A 13,323-nucleotide genomic window follows, 5' to 3' on the forward strand; every position below is an offset into this window, starting at 1 on the left:
ATAATTGTAACACGTTTCAGTGTTATCAACAGTATATATACATCACCTGGCTCTTAGTGGGTAGTGAATAATTAAAAACCACTACTACCAACAACAACAAACACCTGCTTTTATAAGCAAGACCAATTGATAAAGCCAACATGATATATAAAAATCAGTGCTACCTACACTAAAATATGGCCATACCCTGAAATGTGTGAAAAGTTCATTAAAGTGGGATTAAATGTCAAATTCAAAAAGTGCAAAAGCTGTAATCTATTAAGCAAATAATTATTCTGTAGTGACATATTTTTTTAAAAATTGTGATTTTTAAGGTATTGAATTTTAAAATGCTCAGTTCACCAGTCTGAAGAATATGGTATAAAGTCAGAGGTTAGGTGTTAGCAAAAGGCTTAAAATGTATGAAATAAAACTAAGTCAGGCATCTCATGTTGCAACCAATGCCCAGCCTAGCCACATGGCTTGGCCCATGGCCGTCTACCCAGCTCCAGGCCAGCTCCAGGCCAGCTCCAACCCAGCTGTGGGTGAGGGGGTGCCAGACCAGAGCTTCTGTGGACAGTCTTCCAGAGGGTTGGTAAAGACAGGAGCAGTGTAATATCCGACAATGAGCTTCGGCAAGCACTGTCCAATGGCACCTGGGCTCTATTTAAGCCCGTAACTGGCAAGTCAATCATATCAATGTTTGACTGTGAGAACAAGGCTGGTATGAACTTCAGCAAGTTCACAAGTGTATGAAGTACATCACAAACCGGTAAGAATATCTTTCGCAGGGATAATAACTCAGAAGTGCTTTCCAAGAACGAGCTCAAGCTAGCACTCTCAGGTTTTGGCTACGGGCTATCTGACCAGTTTCAGGACATCCTCATTTCAAAGTTTGACAGACAAGGACAGGGACAGGTCACCTTTGACAAATTCATCCAGGACTGCATCATCTTGCAAAGGTTGACAGATATATTCAGACACTATGGTAAGGATCAGGACAGCTAGATTCAGGTGTCATATGAACATCTCTCCGTGTTCTTCAGCATCGTATAACGCTGGCTTTTTACAAATAGCAGCATGACTTATGGAAAAAAGACTGAAAATGCCAACTCTTACCTTTAACAAAACACAGCATGGATGCAGTAGATGCTCACTGTTCTTCCTTTAGATTTTATACAATTAATATTTGGGGACCCAACAGTGCATTTGTGGGTCCCCAAAGCTGAACAACATTTTTGCAGTAATAACGATAGTCATATTGTTACTCATATACAGGCATTTGACTTGGGACTGTTTAATTGTGCCATAAGGTAAGATATAATAATGTTTTGGGTACTTCGCATGTAAAATATTCATCATGTGCTTTTCTATATAGCTCCAGTTCTATAGTGGAAATACTTTTTTAGCCAATAGGAAATAATACAGAACTTAGACAGAAGGCATTTTATGTGCCTTACTTTTTTTAAAAAAGGGGGTTATTGTAATCATTTGAATATGCAATGTAAGCAATAAAGCAACGTAACCCTGGGGGGGCGGGGCAAGAAACGGAAATTAAGCTAAAATTATAACAACAATACATTAGAAAATCTGTAAAAGACCAACTGTGTATAGAAGAAAGCGTCAGCTTTGGAAGACTGTCTATTATGACATGGTTTTCATAAACTCCTAATCAAAAATATAGTAAAAGACAAAGAAACAGTAGAAAACCAAATCCAACATTTCACCATTTAAAAGAATCAACTCCTGGGTGATTAGAACAGATCTATTTCTGAACTGGGTGGAAAAGTCATGATTCCTAAATCCAAGGGGAAATTAAAACCACAAAGTTTAAATGAAACAGCATGAATAAATCAATGCCTCACAAAATAAAAAGGAATAATTTAGTTTGCAGCTTTTTCTTTACAAAAATTCTATTTTTAAGTCAGATACAGTGGTTTAAAATGCTACCACGTCTTTAAGCTCCATTTGGTAGGGAATACCTGTCTGGCTCTGCCACTTCTAAATGTAAATAGGAGGTTTTGCATTTAAGTTACAATGTGGAATACTTCAGAGTAACCTCATGCCAAAATGGCACATTTCTGAGGGATGCAAAGGTATTCAATAAAAAGCTTTTAAAGGCATATTTTTAAACTTGCAGCAGGAAAGCTTTTCTGTGTCAAGACAGTAATTCCTTTAACAGCATTGATCAAAATGTCATTCTTTTATGAGTGTACAATACCTTTTAATGGCATACAACAAGCCATTAGGGTTATACACCTCTGTATAGCAGACAACTTACTGGAAAAAAGAGAACACTGGCCAAGATATAGCCAGTAGGTTTTATGCTTCTAATAAAGGAACTTTTCCCCCTAGCTGCTTCATTCTGAACTCCACCACTGAAATTATCCACAGATTAAATACAAGCTCTCTTCACTTCTGTAATTTAGAAGTGCTAAACTGCAAGGTCTAAACAGTATCTTGCAGATACCATCATATGGCCTTGAAAACAGCCTCTCACCCAAGGCCAGTGAGAAATTATTCATGAAGATTAGAAAAGAATGATGGCTTTATTTACTTTGCTACTTTCTGAGGAAAGACGAAAGTAAATTTTTAAAAAATGTTATGAGATGATCACATTTCATATTTATTTACAAAGCCAAACACTAAAGGAACATTAAAGTTATGTATTACTCTACCATAAAATCTCTCTCTTCATCAACTAATATTGATTAGGCAATCTTCCATAAAAGGCAGTGACTTAAAAATCATCTTAAAACAAGTCCTTGTCTTTGGGTTATTCATGCTTTAAGAAATAAAAAATAAATTCTATAAATATTTAGGAAACTTAGTCATATGAGTATACAAACCCTTAAAAAACTTCTATCAATTTAACAAATTTCTAACCACTCAGGAAATGGGAATGTTAGAGGTAGGGCAAAAATAAAAAGGGGACTACTCTTGCTTTTCATGTTAAACTTTTATTTATTTTTCAATGTTAAAGAAAATATGACTTAAGTAGAAATAAAATCCTGTAATTATAGAAACATCTCAAATATTGTAGCCTAAATATTGATTGTAGCCTAAATCTCTAATTTCTGAAAATTATTTAAGTTTCATAGAGTCTAAAATGTTAAAGAAATACAAAGGATTATAAGAAAATAATAAGAACTATATGCCAAAAAATTGGACAATTTGGAAGAAATTGATAAAACTCTAGAAACATACAACCTTCCAAAACTGAATCAGGAAGAATAAGAAAATCTGAATTTACCAATTTCAAGTAGTGAAATTGAAGCAGTAACAAAAAAACTCCCAACAAACAAAAGTTCTGGACCCAATGGCTTCACAGGTAAATTTTATCAAACATTGAAAGAAGAACTAACACCAATCCTTATCAAACTATTTCCAAAAAGTCAAGAGGAGCGAAGACTTCCCAACTCATTTTATAAGGCCAGTATCATTCTAATTCCAAAACCAGATAAAGATACTACAAAGAAAGAAAATTATATGTCAATATTTCTGAACAAAAGTATTAGCAAACTGGATCTAGCAATGCATTAAAAAGATCATACACCATGATCAAGAGGGGTTTATTCCAGGATGTAAGATTAGTAAGTATATCTTCAAATCAGTAAGTGTGATATACCACATAAACAAAATGAAAGGTAAAAACCACATGATCCTATCAATAGCTGCACAAAAAGCATCTGATAAAAACCCAACCCAGCATGTGTTTATGATAAAAAAGTCTCAGCAATGTGGGAGTAGAAGGAACATACTTCAATATATTGGGTTGGCCAAAAAGTTCATTTGTTTTTTTTTTCTGTAAGATGGTTCTAGTAGAACTCAGTTGACTTTAACTTCATTTGAAACAATTTTGTAAGATTGTATTGTGACAGATGTCACATGAGTGCATTTTTAAAAAAAACTTATCAAAATTGGTGAATTTTTGTGCAACCATTTTAATACTGAGGATGGAAGAAAATAAGCAACATTTTCAGCATATTACCCTTTATTATTTCAAGAAAGGTAAACGTGCAACTGAAACACACAAAAAAATGGTTTGTGCAGTGTATGGAGAAGGTGCTGTGACTGAGTGAAAGTGTCAAAAGTGGTTTGTGAAGTTTTGTGCTGGAGATTTTTCATTGAATGATGCTCCACAAGTTGGGTAGACCAGTTGAAGTTGATAGCAATCAAATCAAGACATTTATTGAGAAAAATCAATGTTATACCACAGGGGAGATAGCTAACATATTCAAAATATCCAAATCAATAGTTACAGGTGAAAATGAAAAATGTCTTTTATTTTTATGGAAAAGCCATACAGTTTTTTTGGCCAATCCAATAATTAAGGTCATATATGAGAAACCCACAGACAGCATCATACTCCATGGGTAAAAACTGAAAGCATTTCCCTTACAATAGGGATGGAACAGGGATGTCCTTTTTCACCACTCTTGTTCAACATAGTACTGGAAGTCCTACCCACAGTAATCAGACAAGTTGAGGAAACAAAAGGCACCCGAATAGGAAAGGAAGAAGTATAACTGTCAATATTTGCAGGTGACATGATACTGTATATAGAGAACCCTAAAGGTTTCACCAAAAAACCACTAGAACTGATAAATGAAATCAGTAAAGAAGCAGGATACAAAATAAATACCAGAAATTGGATGCATTTTTATACACTGATAATGAACTATCAGAAAGGGAAACTAAGAAAACAATCCTGTTTCAACTGTATCAAGAAAAATAAAGAAACTGCCTAGGAATAAATATAACCTAGGATATAAATAACCTATACTCAGAACATTATGAGATACTGAAGAAAGTTACTGAAAATACAGATAAGTGGATGCATATACCATGTTCATGGATAGGATGAATTAACATCATTAAAATGTTCATAATACCCAAAGCAATCTATAGATTCAATGCAATTCTTATTAAGATACCAATGGTATATTACACAGAACTAGAACAAATATTCTGAAAATTTATATGGGACCATGAAAGACACAAAGTAGCCACAGCCATCTGGAGAAAGAAGAACAAAGTTGGAGGAATCATGCTACCTAGTATCAAACAACACTACAAGGCCATAGTAATCAAAATGGCATGATAATGGTATTAAAAACAGACATATAGATCAACGGGGTAGAATAGAGCCCAGAAATAAACCCATGACTTTATGGTCAAATAATATTCGATAAAGAAGGCAAGAACATGCAATGGAGTAAAGACAGTCTATTCAATAAATAGTGTTGGGAAAATTGGAGAGATGTATGCAAAAAAAACAATGAAATGACCTATTTTTTACACCATACACAAGAATAAATTAAAAATAGATGAAAGACTTAAATGTTAGACTTGAAATGATAAAAATCCTAAAGAAAACATATGTAGTAAAATTACAGACATTTCTTGTAGTAATATTTCTTCTGTTATATCCCCTCAGCCAAGGGAAACAAAAGAAAAAAATAAACAAATGAGACTACATCAAACTAAAAGAATTCTGCACAGCAAAGGAAATGATCAATAAAATGAAAAGATGCCCTGGCTGGTGTAGCTCAGTGGATTGAGCGCTCAAGTGCCCTGCTTGGCGGGCCTGTGAACTAGAGTATCTCAGTTCGATTCCCAATCAGGGCACATGCCTGGGTTGCAGGCCAGTTCCCAGCAGGTGACACACAAGAGGCAACCATACATTGATATTTAAAAAAAAAGAAAGAAAAAATGACCAAATGAGTGGGAGAACATACTTACATACTTACATACTTATCTGATACATCAGATAAGAGGTTGATATCCAAAATTTATATAATACTTACAAAATTCAACAGCAAAAAACCCCAAAATTAAAAAATGGGCAAAGGACCTAAGTAGACACTTCTCCAAAGAGGACATATAGATGGCCAATAGACATATGAAAAGATGTTCCCATCACTAATTGTCAAAGAGATGCAATATAAAAACACAATGAGGTATCACCTCACACTGTCAGAATGGCTATCATCAATAAGTCAACAAACAACAAGTGCTGGCAATGATGTAGAGAAAAGAAAACCTTTGTGCATTGTTGGTAGGAATGAAGATTGGTACAGCCACTGAAAGAAACAATGTGGAATTAACTCAAAAAATTAAAAATGAAACTGCCTTATGAGCCAGCAATTCCACTTCTGGGAATATATCTAAAGAAGCCTGAAACACTAATTCAAAATAATGTATGTATCCCCATGTTCTTTGCAGCATTATTTACAATAGCCAACATCTGGGAGCAGCCCAAGTGCCCACCAGTAGATTAGTGGATAAAAAAGATTTGATACACTTACGCAATGGAATACTACTCAGCCATAAAAAGAAGGAACTCTTACCTTTTGTGACAGCATGGATGGACCCAGGGAGCATTATGCTAAGTGAAATAAGCCAGTTGGAGAAAGACAAGTACCATATGATTTCACTTGCATGTGAAATCTAATGAACAAAATAAACTAACAAATAAACTAGAAACAGACTTATAGAGAACAGACCTACAGCTGTCAGAGGGGAGGGTGTTGAAAGGGGGGTTGGGTGAAAAAGGTAAAGGGATTAAGCAAAAAACATCCTAAACAAACAAAAAATTCTCATATACACAGTCAACAGTATGGTGATTAGCAGAGAGGAAGAGGGGTGGAAAGAGGTTAAAAGGGGAAAGGGGGTATAAATGGTGATGGAAAGAGACTTGACTTGTGGGGATGAATACAGGATACAATATACAGATGATATATTACAGAACTATATACAACTGAAATAATTTCATTACCCAATGTCATCCCAATAAATTCCATTTAAAAGGAGCATGAATATAGCCAAGCGAAAAAAGCAGACTTACAAAAGAATGTAAAAAGAATTGGAAAAAAGTTTTTAATTTCCAAAAAAAGAAAGAGAATGCAACATACATAAAATTATGGAGCTAGTCTTTAAAACTGTAATACAAAAGAAGATAACTGTAAATAACAGAAGACATGAAAGTACATGTTTAAAAGGGCTATGAAAGATCTGGGAAAATTGACACAGATACACCATTTTAGACATATTGTAATATACTTTAAAGATAAGGAAATAATCTTCTGAGATCATTTTTACATATAAAGCAAAATCAAACTGGCTACTTGACAGCAATATAAAGGAAATTGACAAACCAGGGATCACAATACCGGATATCAAACTATATTCCAAGGCCACTATAGTCAAAACAGTCTGTTACTGGCATAAGAACAGACACATAAGCCAATGGAACAGAATGGAGCCCAGAAATAAACCCATGTCAATATGGTCAGTTAATATTCGACAAAGAGGGCAGGAATGTGAAATGAAGTAACAATAGACTCTTCAATAAATGGTATTTGGAGATCTGGACAAGTACATGGAAAAAAATGAAATTAGACAATCAACTTACACCACACACCAAAATAAACCCAAGATGGATAAAAGACTTAAATATAAGTTGTGACACCATAAAAGTCCTAGAGGAAAACAGGCAGGAAAATTTCAGATATTCTACATAGCAGTATTTTCACTGATTCATCCCCTTGGGCAAGAGATATAAAGGAAAGAATAAACAAATGGGACTACATCAAATTAAAAAGCTTCTGCATGGCTAAAGAAAACAAACATAAACAAAATGGAAAGAGAACCAACCATATGGATAAACATATTTGCCAATGATACCTCAGACAAGGGTTTGCTCTCCAAAATATATGAAGAACTCATACAACTCTACACCAGGAAAAGAAACAATCCAATAAAAAATGGGCAAAGGACCTAAACAGACACTTCTCCAAGGAGGACATATAGAGGGCCCAGAGACATATGAATGGATGCTCAGCATCACTAGCCATAAGAGAGATGCAAATTAAAACCACAATGGCCATTATAACCAAATCAACAAACAAGTACTGGCAAGGCTGTGGAGAAAAGGGAACCCTAGTATACTGTTGGTGGGAATGCAGACTGGCGCAGCCACTGTGGAAAACAGTGAAATAAGCCAGGCAATGAAAGACAGATACCATATGATCTCACCTATAAGTAGAACCTAATCAACAAAACAAATGAGCAAAACAGAAGCAGAGACTTGGAAATGAAGAACAAACTATCAGTGACCAGAGGAGCTAAGGGATGGGCAAAGTAAATAACAGGGCAGAGTAAAGGAACATGAATAGAGGATTCATGGGCACAGATAATGTGGGGGGATTGGCTACGAGAGAGGGGGAGGATGAAATGGGGGAGAGCAAGGGGAAACAGTTCAGCTATAAGCGAACAATTAACAAACAAACTGACAAACCAAATGATGAAAACTAAAAAAGCAAAAAGGGAATGAAAGAATTAAGGGCATTATAACTAACAGTATAAAGGTAACCACTAAAACAAAACTTTTGAAATACCAAAGAAAATATAAGGGTACAGTGAGAAAAGTAGAATGAAACAGAGAAAAATGAAATATATACAATAAATATATATAAAACAATGTGTAAGAATAGAGACCATACATGGTTGTATCAATAAATGTACACTAATATACTTACATATTTTTAATAATTCAACAACATATTATAGGAATTTAGCCAGCTGGTACACTGAAACAGATGGGTTCCTAGAACACTCACCCAGCGGGGGAGGCCTATACTACAAGGGGTTCATCCTCCAGAAGATAATTCCAGGTTTTTATGGGTCTCCCTTTGTACATACAATGGAATATTATCCAACCTTAAAAAGATAATTCTGCAATGTGCTACAACATGGATGTACTTGGAGAACATTAGGCTAGGTGAAATAAGCCAGTCACATAAATACAAATGTTACATGATTCCACTTACACGTGAGATACTTAGCGCAGTCAAAATCAGAGACACACAGAGGAGAGTGGTGGCTGCCAAGGGCTGGGAACAGAGGGAAATGGGAATTATTGGTTAACGGGTATAGAGTTTCAATTTAACAAAATGAAAAGAGTTATGGAGATAGATGGTGGTGATGGTTGCAAAACATTACAAACATATTTAATACCACTGAACTATATACTTAAAATGATTAAGATGGTAAATCGTATGTTACGTGCATTTTACTAAATTTTCATAGTAATAAAAATATTTTGGAAAAAACTTAATTGATATCAGTCTGGGAAGACAGGAGGTGGTAATAATCGGGAATAAATGCAGGGAATCATGAGATGTTAGGAATGTTCCATATCTTTATGTGGATGTACATATACATTTAGAAAACAATAAAAAATTATTTGAATGGTACGCTTAAGATTCATGCACTTGACATACTTTTTACTGCATGCATGTCCATTAACCAAAACAACAAAAAAGAAAGTCATGAAGACATTTCATCAAAAAAAAAAAAAAGTCCACATGGTTGATCCAAATGGTCAGAAAACATAAGTAAATATGTTCAGCCCCATTAGCTATCAAGTAAATGCCAATTAAACTATTGCTACAACCCTCACAAGACTGGCTAATACACTATTTGACTGATCAGCAAGCAGATTAATCAATATAGCATTTATAGAAGTACAAATTAGTACAACTATTTTGGAAAACTTTGATGTGTCTGCTAAGCTACAATACACAATTCTCACAAAAAGTTGCTTGGCTTCTTTTCTACTTTATTTCAGTCACATCCTCAGTGCAACAGGCACACCTGCAGTTCTCTTCTAAACCTTCTTAGGTTTGGCATCTCTCTTTTTTTCTGACCCTTGCACTCCCATTGCTCCTCCTAATTGTGAGTGTCTTAGGTCTTCCAAAGATTAGAGGCAGAGACTACTCCATAAGATAGTCTGTTTAATTGAAAGAAATGTAACAGATAGCACACTAATAGCTGAATTTCACTCTGAGGCATCTTGATAAATTTTGAGGTTTTATTAATGTGTGTGAAGGTCATGTCCTTGATTTGATCCTTGGCAGAAGACTGAGTTTTAATTGGACTTTTTCACTCAAAGCCTTTATCAATTTTATTTTTTAGAAGTTGGGATTAAAAAAACAACAGTGCTTCCCAACATTATTGTCCCTCTTAATTCCCTTTCATGTCAGTGTTTTAAAAAATGACAGTTATTTTCTGAGCTCTTTTTTTATTTAATGCCTTAGAAATGGAGCCACCACCACCAACGAGCACGCTACTGAAGTTCTGTGTTCTTGCCGCTCGTCCTGGGGCTACACATTTACCAAGTGCATAGTCTGCACCAAATGGAGATGGTTAAAAAAATCTAGTTCCAAAATAAACATTTAAACCTTTAGAAAAGTTGATTGGGCGACATCTGGTTAAGTCCCACTAACTAACACAGTTAGTAGTATAACAAGAGTAACACCAGATGTTAGAGAATTACTCAAAAATCAATCAACCACCCATTACCCCAATTCAGATCATATAAGCCTAGGAATTTAAATACAACTATGCAACATATTTTGGATCTCACAATATATCCTCTAGCAAAAGAACACTGGGTATTCTAGCTTTTAAACCTCAAATATAATTCAATAAGATACAGAAAGCAAAATGAATCTAGAATTTGAAGCAATTAAATGCTTTGTAGTTTTGTGTAAAATTCATGGGTGATAAAAGGCAGATAGACATACAAATATTTCCAGTGTAGGTACTTATTATATAAAAAGTCCACCAAATTGAATGAAACACTGCAAAGCCAACTGCATTACACCTTCCGTTTGCACTGCATGTGTAATTAAACTTATTAAAACAAAAATGTATAATTAAATCTTTTCACCATGTTCATAGGTCACCTCAAACAACTTGACCTACACAAGGCCTTTTTAGCCAACTCAACCTATCATTCAGAAATCAAAACTCTTCTGTCCCTGTAATACTTCATATATAGTAACAACTAAAGAGAAAAAAAAACTAGTAATAAAGAAACAGAAGTCTGTACTACACATTCAGAAAATTTTTTAAAAAGCTAATACTAGTTCTAAATATTATACTGTTTATAAAACATTCAAGGGAAACAAACAAAGAAACATACCTATTCTATCAAGAGACATTCTAGAAAGCAAAACGTTTCACCTGGAAGAAAATATTAAATTACTACGCAAATAGTAATTCCTTATTTAGTTTTAAAGAATATAAACTCTTATGTTTTATATGCTGATGAGATTTAACCACTCATTATTTATAGAGCAAAGTTTGTACCATCTAGATCCACCATGTATAAAATTTTAAATTGACCTTTCCTAGTCAATTAATTGAGGTCTTGTCATTTTCTACAGGTAAGTAATGTCTTCTGGATCTCACAGCACTAACTTTTAAATTCTGTGTCATTGTTCATAAAAAGACAGTAGACATCACTGAACAACTCAGACTAATGAGCTCTGAAAATTCTCTCCACCACAACAATGAGAACACTAGCAAAAACTGTCAGAATCAACTCTTTTAGAAGGCTAGAGATTAAACAAAAGCTTACAGCAACCCAGGGAATGATTATTCAAGAAAAAAAAAACAAGAAAATCTCCATAAGAACAATGAGCATGTAGAATTTTAATTTGCCCTTTCCCCTCTACAAGTCCCCCGCTCTACAGGAATCTTGAAAAACAATAGCCACAATTAAGTCTGGCAGTCCAATAAGTTGGAATTCTTTTAAGGCACCATTCCCAAAGAAAGGTCATTATTGGACATGACAGACTCCACATGTAAGGCTGTCATTATGTGAACTTACTCAGAACTCACAAGTACAAAAACGTTTTCCCCAAGAGAATTGTGAAGAAACAACCAGACAATTGTTGAACATGCTCTTAAACGTAACTTTTAAAACAACAATAAGAAAGCAAACAACCAAATTAAAAAACAGGCAAAAAATCTGAACAGATATACCTCACCAAAGAAGATATACAGAAGGCAAAAAAAGCCTGAGAATATGCTCAACATTATAATGCATTAGGTAACTGCAAATTAAATCAATGAAACACTACTACACACCTATAAGAATGCAAAAATCCAAAACACTGATAATATGAAATGCTGGCAAGTATGTGGAGCAACAAGGACTCTCATTCACTGCTGATGAAAATGAAAAATGGTACAATTGCTTTGGAAGATAGTTTGGCAGTTTTCAAAACTAAACATACTTCAACCATATAATCCATCTATGTAATAATAATAATAATAATAATAATAATAATAATAGGACTTCCGCCAAGATGGAGGCATAGGTGGAAACACTGTGCCTTCTCCCACAACCAAGTTTGAATACAACAAAGGTTTGGAGAACAAAGACACAGCCACAAAACAGAAAATTGAATTATACAGAAGTCCGACAACCACTAACCGTTCAACGGGGACGGTAAGAGGGGCGGAGCCAGCAGCGGAGCAGGGTCGGGCAGGACAGATCCCCAGACCTAGGTGCGCAAGTGACCGGGACCCAGTCAGGGTGCGGGCAGACTGACCGCGGTCGCACATTCGTGCACAGTGAGACGGACCACACAGGTCCCACGGGGCGAGGGCTGATGGCTGTGAAACACTTGCATGCAGTGGGACGAAACGCGTGGGCCCTGGTGACGGTGGCAGCTGCGGCACCTGTGGGGGCCCGTGGTAGGAGACAGTAGACGGGACACCATTGTTCCTCGTTGACCCCACCCCCACATACAGCGTCACAACCCAGCAACTTAGTTGCCCTCCTCTGGTGAAGACCTAGGGCTCCGATCCTGCTACGGAACAGGCACGAACAGCCCAAAAGATGGTGCAAGAAGAACTCAAAGTCCCAGAGCCAATATATCTAAGCGACCGAGAAATTGCCAGCCTCTCAGAAGCACACTTCAAGACAGTATTTATCAGGATGCTCACAGAACTGGTAGATTATAGTCACAGATTAGAGGAACATATGAAGGCTAAACTCATTGAAATGAAGGGAGATGTCCAGGAAACCAATAGCAATGGAAAGGAAACTGGGACTCAAATCAATGGAATGGACCAGAAGGAAGAACAAAACATCCGACCAGAAAGGAGTGAAGAAATGAGAATTCAAAAAAATGAGGAGAGGCTTAGGAACCTCCAGGACATCTTTAAACATTCCAACATCTGGATTATAGGGGTACCAGAAGGGGGAAAGAAACACCCATGAGTGGAACACTTATTTGAACAAATAATAAAGGAGAACTTCCCCAGTCTGGCAAAGGAAATAGACTTCCAGGAAATCCAGGAAGCTCAGAGAGTCCCAAAGAAGTTGGACCCAAGAAGGAACACACAAAGGCACATCATAATTACTTTAGCCAAGACTAAAATGAAGGAGAGAATCCTAGCAGCAGCAAGAGATAAGGGGACAGTCACCTACAAAGGAGTGCCCATCAGACTGTCAGCGAATTTCTCAAAAGAGACCTTCCA

At 35.8% G+C, this 13,323-nt stretch overlaps 1 pseudogene; it reads left to right on the forward strand.

Annotated features, from left to right (window-relative positions):
* The first annotated feature begins 457 nt into the window (after positions 1–457).
* Positions 458–1,035, forward strand: LOC118999273 (programmed cell death protein 6-like; annotated as a pseudogene).
* Positions 1,036–13,323: the final 12,288 nt, after the last annotated feature.

This window comes from Sturnira hondurensis, unplaced genomic scaffold (assembly GCF_014824575.4).
Source record: "Sturnira hondurensis isolate 20B ecotype Veracruz unplaced genomic scaffold, ASM1482457v3 Scaffold0014745, whole genome shotgun sequence".
In the NCBI taxonomy this organism is placed as follows: Eukaryota; Metazoa; Chordata; class Mammalia; order Chiroptera; family Phyllostomidae; genus Sturnira; species Sturnira hondurensis.